Source organism: Amia ocellicauda, chromosome 3, assembly GCF_036373705.1.
Source record: "Amia ocellicauda isolate fAmiCal2 chromosome 3, fAmiCal2.hap1, whole genome shotgun sequence".
NCBI classification, from domain to species: domain Eukaryota; kingdom Metazoa; phylum Chordata; class Actinopteri; order Amiiformes; family Amiidae; genus Amia; species Amia ocellicauda.
Window position 1 is genome coordinate 51,781,384 of NC_089852.1, and position 13,806 is coordinate 51,795,189.

General features: G+C 38.0%; 1 pseudogene; it reads left to right on the top strand.

Annotated features, from left to right (window-relative positions):
• Positions 1–10,390: 10,390 nt before the first annotated feature.
• On the top strand, positions 10,391–13,592 carry LOC136747241 (uncharacterized; annotated as a pseudogene).
• Positions 13,593–13,806: the final 214 nt, after the last annotated feature.

Below are 13,806 nucleotides of genomic sequence, written 5' to 3' on the forward strand. Positions count from 1 at the left end.
GTGGCATTGACGTTCACTGTCTTGGTGTGCTGTCAACATCAAGCAGTCCAAGACATCTGCTGAACAATATAATTGGATTATAACAAGAAGGTCCACCGAGAAGAGATCGTAGTACAAAGTATTTGTGTCCAATTGGTAGCACATCACTAGGACCAGAAAATTAAGTTATGTCTTCAGAATAATCTTTCCATACAACCACCTCTCTCATTCAGTCTGGAGTTGGTTCCCCAATTTTCCATTTATCTTCCAGCTGTCTAAAACACCCCCTTGTATATAGACATATGTCAATAACATTATGGTGCCATGTAAAATTAATGATCACACATGTTATTGGTTGATAGTGTTTTGGGTCTTGTGTATGTTAAGTGCTTGTAGTTTTGGTTGATGGACACCAATACTGTGTCACGAATCAAAGATATTACCCTGATTCATGATACATCTTTACACCTAAAACTGGCGAAGTGAATAGAAGCCAAAATGATGCACACGATTTTCTACACCTAGTAACCATTTCTTTTTACACTCTGTGGTGACACTCATATTAATGAAGAGCAATCCTGCTGCTCTATAAAGTTTCACTAGCCCTGTTTTACACGGTGAAGTGGTTCATTGGATCATATTGAAGTGTGTGTGTGTGTGGGTTCACATCCAGTCATTATGTTGCCAAAAAACAAAGAAAATAAAAGAAAATAAACAAAATAGAAGATATTGCTATCTTGATGATTTTTAAAGATGTGCCAAGATAATCACTTATATATCATATACTGACAGTATGACTAAAATAAAGAAGAGATTGCCCAGGGGATTTGATTCATGAATTAGAAATCCTGGAAGTTAGCCACAAAGCCAACACAAGGGACTATAGGTGATTTAAGGTTTGAAACTATGATAATATATTCATAGAGAGAGAAGAGATCTAGAACAGAAATATCCAGCCATGTTCCCGAAGTGAATTCCTGCAGGGATTCTTGAAGAAAGAGCTAAATAAAATTCTGGGATAGAGCCACTGCACTGGCAAGCAAGTGAACAAGATGGTGAAAGGGCCTTCTCTTATTTCATATTCTTATGTTCTCATGTTCAACCGGTTTGTGCACTCGGTGCAAAACTACTTACTGGAGCCTTTGTATTCACAATTTGGAAGTAGTTGAAATGAATAGTTCCATTGGACTGGCTTTCTACTGTTTGTTAGACCCTAGGCCATGTGAAATCTTTTAAAAAGCCCCCTTTCCTCCCAAATCCTAGTTGTCCTTAACTGCACTATTTCAGCACGTACACCATGTGTGTCACGGTCTCTTTACTGAACAGCTGTGACTTGAGGATAGCATGATGCTAAAGCGTTTGAAGTTCATATTCCCCATCCGCTTTCCAACCTAATCAAAATCACATGTCTGTTACCAGATCAACTAAACTCCCCAAATATCTCCAGCATGGCTCGTGGAAGACTTCAGAGCTGTCTGCTACGTACTTAAGCCTCCTAATTTGATTGGCTAGTGCATTGACGCAACAAGTCAGTCAGGCAGGCAAATGTGATTAGGTCTAACTTTGAAATGAGTGCTGTATATGTGATGTCACTAGATAATTGCAGGTACTAGGTATGTCCTGAGAATGTCTCCTCAGACAATGTACAATATCTTCTTCTACTTCTCCTTCTTCATATTATTATATGAATTATATAATAATAATAATAATAATAATAATAATAATAATAATAATAATAATACAATTAATAATACAAATTATGATTAATATTATTAAGAATTATGATAATCATTCACATCCTCATAATAGTATTTACTACTACTAGCAGTACTATATAATAATAATCATAATAACATTGGTTGTAGTAATATTATTCATATATATATATATATATATATATATATATATATTTTATTTTTTATTTTTTGTACTACTTCTTAAGTAGCCCAAGCGGTATATTTAAATCTGCCACATAAAATCTTTGCTATGGCAAATCTTCACTTTGGCTTAAGAGAATGCATCAAGACACAGTTAAAGAACAGTGAGGTTAATTCAGTCAGGACAAAACACTAGTGCAATACAAGAGAGCATGTCAAAGCTATCGTGCAATTGTAGAATGATGTCTAAACCTGTCTTCCAGTCTGCCATGTGTAGAGAACTTTCAATACAAAAATGTACAGTCCATTTAATAACTCATCCAGAAAAGAGCTATATATGTACAGTGAGGGAAAAAAAGTATTTGACCCCCTGTTGATTTTGTATGTTTGCCCACTGACAAAGAAATGATCAGTCTATAATTTTAATGGTAGGTGTATTTTAACCGTGAGAGACAGAATAACAACAAAAAAATCCAGAAAAACGCATTTCAAAAAAGTTATGAATTGATTTGCATGTTAATGAGGGAAATAAGTATTTGACCCCTTCGACTTAGTACTTGGTGGCAAAACCCTTGTTGGCAACACAGAGGTCAGACGTTTCTTGTAGTTGGCCACCAGGTTTGCACACATCTCAGGAGGGATTTTGTCCCACTCTTCTTTGCAGATCCTCTCCAAGTCATTAAGGTTTCGAGGCTGATGTTTGGCAACTCGAACCTTCAGCTCCCTCCACAGATTTTCTATGGGATTAAGGTCTGGAGACTGGCTAGGCCACTCCAGGACCTTAATGTGCTTCTTCTTGAGCCACTCCTTTGTTGCCTTGGCTGTGTGTTTTGGGTCATTTTCATGCTGGAATACCCATCCACGACCCATTTTCAATGCCCTTGCTGAGGGAAGGAGGTTCTCACTCAAGATTTGACGGTACATGGCCCCGTCCATCGTCCCTTTGATGCGGTGCAGTTGTCCTGTCCCCTTAGCAGAAAAACACCCCCAAAGCATAATGTTTCCACCTCCATGTTTGACAGTGAGGATAGTGTTCTTGGGGTCATAGGCAGCATTCCTCCTCCTCCAAACACGGCGAGTTGAGTTGTTGCCAAAGAGCTCAATTTTGGTCTCATCTGACCACAACACTTTCACCCAGTTCTCCTCTGAATCATTCAGATGTTCACTGGCAAACTTCAGATGGGCCTGTACATGTGCTTTCTCAGCCCTCTCAGCTTTTGAAAAAACAGATGCCCAAAGAGGAACTTTTTATAATAAAGTAAGAAAAAAGAGAAAGAAAAAGGACAATGGCTTTCCATGGTAGATTCCCTGCCACCTCTCCTCATCCTCCCTCCCTTCTCCCACTTTCTTTCTGCCTCATAAACTGCTTTCCAGATGCTGCTGGTTACACACTCAATTAATTTCAGCTAAATTGATCAGCCAAGTGTGGGGAAAGCCATTTAGCAGCGCAGAGCAATTTGACACAAAAACTCATTAATTGGTTGTTTTTTGGGGATCAGAGCTTACGGGCTTATTTCCCAGCCTCTGATTGGAGTTTGTGGGACAGTGTGGTGGTCTAAGTTGTCTTTGCAAACATGACAATGTCGGATGTAATTGACCCATTTCTGATGCAACCCGAGAAGCACACACAGTAACTACATTTGCAATTGGGAATCTTGCTGTGTTTAAAGAGGTTCTGTTTTCTTCACCTTATGTATTAAGCAAAGCACCACATGTCACAAACCTAAACACATTAGCTTAATGATCAACCATTCTTTATCTATACGATTGAAGAAAAATAATAAAAAAAACAGGACAGGATGTGAGTTAGGTCTATGGCAGAGAATAAGAACTTATGCTTGTGGATCCTCAGATAAATAGCAGTTATGTAGCTGAGTTCCTCAAAATGTATCCATAATTGCTAATCCAACTTGGATGAAATTACTACATGAAAAGGAAACCAAGGACCTTGTCCAGTGTTTAAGTTATTAAATTCAACAATCCAAAATTAAGGCTCATGGCATCCTTCAGGAACCACTTAAATCTATTGATAACACTTATTTCAAAGTAAACACTTAGAAATAGGAATAGGGTTGGAGCTGGGGTTATTGGAATTGGAATTGGTAGGGCACCCTGCCTTGCACCTTGTATCTGTTGTGTTAGGCTTCTAAATATTTGTTGTATTCTAAATATATTACAAATATTTGTAAACATATAAGATATATGGTCCATATGAGATGTTAGGTACAGCTGTTAATGCAATGAAGGGTTCTAATTGTTTATGAGTTAAGTGGATTAGTCCAGCCAGAGAAAGAAGGTAAATGTGTCCCACTGTCTATGAGTATAGTCATGTATCTAGATTCTAGAAAGTTAGACATCTCGAAAACATTAAAAATGGGCAATAATCCCTCTCCCCATCCCCCTGGCAAAGGCAACCTACATAGAGCAAGTGAGAGAGAGGAAGACTTGCAGCTATAGCAATTAGCATTACAGAAAAATGCAGTGTTTGGTCCAAATATCTGTTGTGGATGCTTTGCACTTTCAGCATATTTTGAGTGAAATAGATAGAGAAAAAGGCAGCTGTTGTTCATAAAAAGTATAAATGAAGGGCTTTGGTACTTTTCATGGCCTAAAAAAATAACCCTTCAAAATTGTTCAAATTTTTGATGTGCAACTATGATGTTATGATGTTATCTATATTCCACATACAAGTAATCTGATTTGTAAGCTGATTTGATTGATTGAGTTTCTGGCTTAGGTGCTACGCAAATGGAAAAGTTTGTCCTGTTTGTTCTGTTTGTCCACTTTAGGAACTCTTCGGGACTATCTGCTGTCCTTGCATCAGTGTTATTGGTCTGTGCCTCCCCCAAACCATCACATACTTAATCAATGTTACCATGTTACCTACACTAACCCACAGCTGCAGTCATCTCTACAAAAAAACATGTGGATGACCATAAAGAAGGGAAAACTGTTAACAAAGATTCCATGCCACTTAAAAAGCAGGACTATATATTTATGAAGTGTACCAATACAAATCCAACCTATATTTTTAATATCTAGTAGAAATATTTTTTATGTGCAAAACTTTTTAGGACATCTCTAAGGCAGTAGTGTGGAGTAGTGGTTAGGGCTCTAGAGCACAGGGTTGTGGGTTCAATCCCAGGTGGGGGCACTGCTGTTGTACCCCTCAGCAAGGTACTTTACCTAGATTGCTCTAGTAAGTGCCCAGCTATGTAAATGTTAAAAAAATAATGTGATATCTTGTAACAATTGTAGGTCACCCTGGATAAGGGTGTCTGCTAAGAAATCAAATTATAATAATTTGGTAGTGTTGCATTTTGTTGTGTTGCACTACGAAGTTCCATCTCTCGCTCTCGTTCAAACTAAACTCTGCAACGCAGGAAGCGGGCACCCCTATCTATGTCCTTGATTGCCCCAATCATGGTGCCCCCCATGTTCCCACGTGGGGCTAATTCCTGAGCCTGGAACTAACATTTCCCCACTAACTGTAACAAACACAAAAACTGCCCCACCCGCCCCAATACCAGACAGTTTTCCAGGTTGCTACATTATGTATTTTACATATATTTTAGTCTGTAATCCATATGTTTATTGTATGGGTTGAAAATATATGGTGAGGTTAATCCCTACAATATATTTTCAACATATATAATAAATATATGGATTTCAGGCCAAATATATCCCATATACACTACCATTTAAGAACACCCCTATTTTTCAATTTTTGTATTGAAATTAAATGACCGGTCAAAATAACCAGATTTTGGCTATTCTAGGTAAATGTGTTTATAACCTATTTAGTTTTACGTTTATCCAGCTAAAACGCTGTAGGCATGTTTAATACATATATTTAGGAAAAGTCACAAACGGGTATGCACAGTTTATTTAGGAACACAGAGTAATTCAAATTTGAATAACCAAATCGGTCAAATTGACCGGCTTGGCGCTTTTTGTGTTAAGCAGTTCAAGTCCAGTGAATAACCTGAAATGGTACAAAGGTAAGCAGTAAACTGGTTAAAAAAAAAGTTTAGGTTATTAAAAACTGAAAAATAATGTACATTTCAGAGTTATATACTGTGTTACTACACCCTCTTAAGCATTATTTGGCAGTGTTACGAGCAGCTCCTGTGCATAGAAGTTACACTGTATTACCTCTGTGGAATACTAATTTAGAACATTTGCCACATCTTGTTCCTTTTCTAAGATTTTTAGCTTTTATCCGTTTCACTTCCTCCTTTATTGACCCTCTGCTGTTTGCATTAGTTTTAGCTCCAAGAGCTATGTTTCTTTCTATTTCCATCTTTGCTTTCCTGATCATTCTCTTAACATCTCTTTGCAGTTCTATATATTCTTTGTATTTTGTTTCGTCTCTATCTTTTTTGTATGCACTATACAACATTTTCTTTCTCTTGATATCTTTTTGCATACTTCTAATCAAATTTGACCAATGTTTTTTGGTCCTCACTTTGCTAAGTTTTAGTACAAATTTCTCCTGAGCCTCAAGTAGTATATTCTTGAAATTATAACCATCCATTTCGACTGAATCTGTCATTTCATTTTTTTTTTCTGATCATTATTCATTATAAAATTAAAAAGCACTTCTGTACTTCACTATATCTGTGAATTTTCGTTATTTCTAACATTTTGCATTTGCTAAGATTATAACGCAAAAGCCTGTAAAAAATGTAATATAGCAACAAAGTAAACCCTTTTTCTCTTCCTGAATCTAACAGAGTATTTATTGTTTTTCTGAAAGTATAGTGATATCAAAACTTTGAATAACTTGTAAGTTTGTTAGTCATAACAATGGACAAAGCAGTATATAGTGAAAGGGGTATTAATTTCCAATTGAGGGTCCAAATGCTGTAGATTTATAGCACTTAATATACAACTGAAGCAGATTGAAGTGGAGACAAAAACAGTGCAAATAGTTTTTAACAGGAGTTTTAAACTGAAAGGTGGGAAGAGAGTATGCCCTTATGCACTGTAAGACAAGCCAGTAACAGGGCTAATTATTGTTAATTGATTTTACTGATCTTTAATGCATTTGTGTGCATGTGAAGCTAAAGCAGAGGAGACAAACAGAGAGCAGGAATACAACTGTTTCATGGTCCTGTGCACTGGTGTCTATGACAGTTGAAATGCAACTGAGCACAATACAGTTTTCCCATTGTGCATTCCAGTGTAGATAAACTTCATCAGTGACAGCACAGTGGATATTGAAAGAAAACATTTTTTTGTTGTTTTTGATGTTTGGTATCTTATATCTTATTATTTTGGTTGTATAGTAAGCTGACCAATTAATTAATAAATGACCTTTAGGTGACGATCGGTAGCAGCTGAAGGCTTGATCAAATCTTCATTTTGAAAGTGGCGACTGCAGACCCTGTATGAGGTTGCATACACTTTTTGCTTTTATCTTCCATGGTAGGGTAAGAAAGTAAGAAAGTTCAACACGGAGTTGAACTTAGAGGTAGCCTCACACAATGGGACACAGCCATGTTTAGTCGTACTACTGCTATCACGTCATAGATAATTTAATTTTCTGGAACTCATGACAGCTCACTATCAGGGTAAATTAAAAGATCAATAATGTAAATATGTGATCTATTTAAACTGAATGTTTGTCTTAAACCTAACAGTGTTAGTAAACAATTTTGCTAGCTTCAATATCTATCGCAGAAAGAGCCTGTGTGTGACATGGGAGGAAGGAGTATTTTTGTGTTTGTGTATGTGTGTGCTGAATGTATTAAGCTTTTCTTTGCAATGTTTGCACTGAATTAAATGGATTAGGATCTAACAAATCGCTACAAAAGCAGTTGTCACACACAAAGGGTGAGGGGATGCAAATTAGTGAGTTTGTGCAAAACGTTGCTTTTAGTCCAACTAAACCTAGGCCAGTGAGATTGAACAGGGGGGTAACCTATTTGAGCATCATATGTGAAGGGGAAACTAATTCTTAATTTGTGAGGACAAAAATACTTAATAAACAGACAACCCCACCCCCCAGCATTAACACAATTTACAAAGCTCTCCAACCAATCCACCCCACTGCCCCCTGCACTGCCATTCCAAGTCCATAGCATTGGATTTCCTCTAATGGGGGCAACATTAAATGGATACAATAATCCCTTATGCATACTTATTCATACAGCATTACAGGTAAAAAAAACAATGGGCCTGGTGTGAGAGAACTAATTCTGGCCATTCATCATTCATCCCCATAGCCTCCCACAGGGACGTTTCCCTTGGCTTTCACAGCTGCTTCTTGGTATACATTTTCCAAGAAACACCTCGGCTTGTGTTTTCTTCTCTCTCCTTTTTTTCTTGCAAGAAAAATCTTGGCTCTAATCAAGTGAAAAATACTTTGTTAGAGGCACATGCCTTTGCACATCATAGCACAAATTAAGATGCAACTCGCAGGCCAGATCAGTAATTCTTCAGGGCTATGCCTGCACCAGTTCCTGGCATTAAGACAAGGCCCTAATCTATTGGGCAGCCCACATGGCATATCAGCTTTATTGATATTAGAGCCTTCTCAATTAACTTCAAGTCAATAAATGGGCCACAGAGCCAATCTGAAATGCAAGTTAAGGCCAGCTACAGCGCACCTTTTTTATAGCAATGGCAGTATTGGAGATCAGAAAAGCTTTCTAAATATATTCAACAGTTATAAGCAGTATGTAAACAGCAAAAGCACGGCCTTGTTTAAGCAGACCCCTAGCTGGCTTGGCTTAGAGAAAACAGTGGCCATAGTGAAATTAATTGACACCTAGTGTTCTGCCCAGGGATGGCTGCAGTGGTTTAGTAGTACAGAGGGATTTGTGGCAAAGAAACAAACAATACAGTACTGAATGAGCTTGGTATGCTGAAATACATACGGGATATCTGTGATATACTAGAAATTACCATTAGTCATTCCAACACATACAATCTGCTATTCTGTTGGCCTGGCAACCTATTGCTTTCACCTGGTTGCAATAGTAGGACCTACATATTCATATTTGGAAAGCATTTGTGGTGTTATCCTGTTTAGCTTAAGCATTGGCAAAACCAAGGGATACTGCAAAACTACCATGGATAATTTAAAGCAAGACAAATGAAGACATGAAAGAAAGAATTAACAATATATGATTAAAGCTTCAGGGTATTTGCCAATTTAAAGATATGGGATCCTGTTTTCTGGCAAACAGATTAAATGCCTGGAGTGTAGTTCCTTTCAAAATGATTCACCTGAAACCAGTGACACTAATTATCCTAATTTGCAGCCACCCACTCCTGTATTTCACTGTAGGCCCACACTGTGGATCTCTAAACCATCACACAAATTTGATTCTGGTAATATGGTTAAAAAAAAAAGCACAAAGGACCCAGCATGTTGCAACACACCTTTTTTTTTGCATATGCTGTATTAGAGCATTGGGAATCTGTTGCTTTAAATACATTTTCAGCTGTTATTTTACCTCAGTAGCTCATAATCAAATTAGTATTGAGACTGATAAGTGCCGAGCTGAAATCCAAATTAGATGCAAGATCCTTGGCTTCCATGACAACCACAGAGTCTCTAATAAACATTTACCAATTAGCCCTGTGGCTCATCACCTGTCTCCCTGTGCTCACTGAACCTGTATTCCTTTTGACAGCTCATCCCTTTAGGGACTGAACATCGATTCCATCAAACTGCTCTCCAAAGCTTGACTTGATTAGGCTTCCATTCAGCTTTGGCAACTGGGTGCATCCTGGAAAAAATCCTCCTCGAAAAAAATAGACTTCACAAACCTAACTTTATGAACATTTCAATGGAGCGGCATGGAGCAAAAAATGAGGTCTTTGTAAATCTATACTGAAAGGCTGCATAATAAAGCACCTTGACTTGACTAAGTTGGCGCCTGCTCTGATTGGATACAGGTGACCTGTTTTTGCACTGCAATTTGGCTGCTGTTTTCAGGCCTATGTGGATCATGGGTCTACAACTTTTTATCAAGCACTTTTCTTCACTGGGTACATTTCATCACCAGAATCGGTTCATCACCAATTTGCATATTCATCAGCAATTTGCTTATTCAGTTACAAACTACACACGCACATGGTCTCTTTTGATTTAGATAGAATATTCCTTAAAGTAAAATATAATATAAAATCCTACAGTTACCCACGGCAGTTGTCGTCTGTTTTTCAACTCTTTAATTTCACCCACCCCTTAGTTGTAATGTTTTTTAGTGCTTTAATTTCTCCCCTTTTTATTGATTAATGCATCACTCTGTCTGCTTGTTTACACTGGGTGGGGTCAAGTCACACAGACTGTCCTCATTCTGCACAGAATTTATTCAATGAAGGCTCAGACTGTCTGCAGTAAGTGTGAAGGAAAACTCTCTACATGATCAAATATTCCAGTAATACATATTGGTGACAAGTAATTTTCTTATGCTTAATTCTGATAAAACAGAAGTCTTAATTTTAGGGGACAAAAATCTAATTGTTCATCATACACTAACAAAATTGAGTAATGATAACCCTGGGTTATCCCTGGGTTAACCCTGGCATGAAACCTGGGTGTCATCTGTGATCTTAATCTAACCTTTGAATCACACATTCAGAATGTGTCGAGATCTTCCTTCCTCTATCTTAGAAACATTGCTAGACTAAGATAATTCCTCTCATTACATGACACTGTGAAATTGACACACATTTGTTACATCTAGATTGGATTACTGTAATGCCATTCTGTCAGGCAGCACAAACACAGCTATTTCTGCAATTCAGTTAGTCCAAAATGCTGCAACTAAAACAAAAGAACATAAACACATCACTCCAGTATTAGCTTCTCTTCACTGGCTCCCCATGCGTTACAAGATAGACTTTAGAGTTCTGTTACTAGCATTTAAAGGGACTGGCACCTCCTTACTTAAAAGATCTTATCAAATACACTCCAGGTTTCCAATTTTTATCCCAGGAAGCCAGTACTTAGTGGTCCCTAAAATACACAAGAAAACCGCAGGTGGTAGAGCATTCAATTATAGGGTCCCGAAACTGTGGAACAATCTTCCAGCCAATGTAAGACAACTGTCTTTTTTCCTCTCTGCCTTTAAATCCCGGCTAAAGACTCATCTGTTCAGTCTCTGTTTTCCTAGCCCATAATGCCGCCGGTGTGCCATGGACATGCAATGCACAATTGTTTTGGAGATGTTCTGCATTGCATGACCATTATCTAAGCACAACTATCGTTTTGTCTTCCAGCAATGGCCCCCTCTGAGGTTTCTATGAGGCACCTCGTCCCCCACCATGGAAGCCCGATGAGGCACAACCCACTTCAGAGGCACCCCACCATGGAGGGTTAAAAAGTTACCCACACCCCAAGGTCTGACGAGCCATTGCCACCCAAGGGCTGTTGATGTTCCAACCCGACCACCAAGAGGGCAGGCGAGAGGCCCCCCACCAGAGCGAAAACCACAGCCAGCAGCACCATTTAAGAACTTTCTGATCTCTTTGCTGCTGTAACAAATATTCTGCCTGGAGGGAAGGCAACCATTAGGCCTAGGCCTTAAGCCATGGACCCCAAGAGATTTATTTTCTCCTACACGCCATCCATAGGAGTTTTTATTTTTCTCTCCTCCGTGCCTAAATGGCTTATTTATTTAAATGTTAATGTACTTTATTTTAGATCATTTAAACTGTTAAAGGTATATTTTTATTTTACTTTAATGTATTATGCATGTATTCTTTTATTTTGCTGTATGTTTGTTGTATATTTACCAGTCTGTAAAGCGCTCTGTGGCTACCTTGCGAAGGGCGCTAATTCAAATAAAAATTGATCGATTGATTGATTGATATTGGGAGGACTATTTACATATGAACCAGCATGTAAACATAATGTGCTGTTCACCAGGTGATATTTGTTGTGGGGTTTTTTCTTGTACGTGTTGCATTTGTTTTAACAGTTAGGAAAAGGACATCTGTTAATAAATACATACATACATACATACATACATACATACATAAATAATAATAATAACTAGACACGAGAGAGAGATAGGGAGGAGGGGGAAATATTATTATTATTATTATTATTATTATTATTATTATTATTATTATTATTAATAGGCCTAATAGTGACGAGAGAGAGACAAAAGACGAGAGACAGGGAGGAGTGGGGTGTGTATTTAAAATAGGGCTATAGCACAATTACTGACATGTTATATTTTACAATGTAAAACAGTTGATACATATTATTTTATTAAACTCGAAATTTGAAATACATATTTTACTTTTTACTTTATACAACGTGAAGTGCGTTGAAATGGTTCCATGTGAACAGCTACATACATCACTGCAGAAAACTCGCTTTTCAACAGGGCTGTTTGTGTTGTATTTTGTAACTTGGCAGTGTTTTTGTTCCGTGTGCCAGTAGACATGGTGACAGGGCGAGGGGCACCTTCAGTCCTGCATGCTGAATTAGTGCCAACAGCAGTCTAAATGCACCAGCAAGCCTGTCACCAGCCCTACACCTAACACAAAATATTTAATTCAAAAGGAAAGTTAGAAACTTGCTGAGCTGATCAGAGGACAGGCAGAGAGCTATCACCAGTGATTATTCAATTGTTTATCAAAATGAGCGCATAGACAACATGATTATTATTCTTTCACAATGACTAATGTTACAAAGCCCAGATTGTTGGCTATATTATATTCAGTAGGCTGTTGCATAAACTGAGGGTCCTGGTTGGAGGAGAAAGTATTTATGAATTATTAATTTTGAGGAGTTTACAGCTGAAACGCCTTATATGTATTTAGTTAAAATGTTTATTAACATATATGCCTAAGAACAGATATGTGGAAGAAATTCACATACTCAGAGATATTTACTTTTATATTGCAAAAGCTGCACAAAACGTGGCTAGTGTTAAACTGTTTTTAATGTTATTGTCTGCTCCTTTTATCTGACCTACTTAGTAATTGTATTCTATTGTGTGAATAAACTGCTCTTTGGGGCATCTTTTTCAATTACACGTCAATATTCTTCCTTTTACCGAAGGGGACCTGTGTGGGGTGGTTAAATATTCTATTTCCCTTATATACAACATCGTTTGCCAAAATTAAAAATAAATAAATAAAATACAAAATAAATAAATACATAGATGAATAATAAAAAAAAAATACATATATTTATTTAGTTTTTTATGTATTTTTCATGTAGGCCTATGTATTTCGTTATTTATTTATATGATTATTTATTTTTGCACTAATTACCCTCCATATTTATTTACTGAATTGAATATGTACTTTGAAAAGAGACTCCCAAGTCAGACACAGGACAGGTGTGTCATGGTCCCCTAGCGCTCCCCCTCTATCCCCACTAGGGGCCGCCATTTCCCTGCCTTCTCCCTGCTCTCTTCATTCTGTCAATTAACATTCCAGTCACCCATGTGCAATCCTGTTCTATCCCTCTGTTCCCATTCGCCCTGCACCTCCCAGCCTGGTTCCAGCTCCCCTTTATAATCCCCTCACTTCCCTCAGTCGTGGCGAAGTTTTGTCAGTTCCATCTGCATTACCTAGCCTTTTCCCTGTCCCTGTTCCAGTCTTGTTCCTCCGAGCATCACCCGTTACCACGACCACGTCTTTACCCAGCCCTTGTTTGCCCTGCTTTGCCAGTACCCGACCGACGCCTGTCCGACCATCCTGCGATCCAGCACTGCACTTGGGTCCCCTGTTCCCGACTCCCCGAGGGAAACGTGACAAGGTGTGAGAGACAGCTATTTTGTTGTGTTTCTACTTTCAGGCAGTCTTAGCATTCTTAATCTTGTTTTTAGCTTTGCCTTAATTGAAGTTAATCTAATTTCAGTCCAGCAGCTGTGTTGGTTAGAGTAACTAGATTGAAGGAAAGGTGACCTAGTTTAGGATTTGGAGGTGGAGTCACTGAGTCAGTGAGGTGTCAATTGATGGCAGGAAG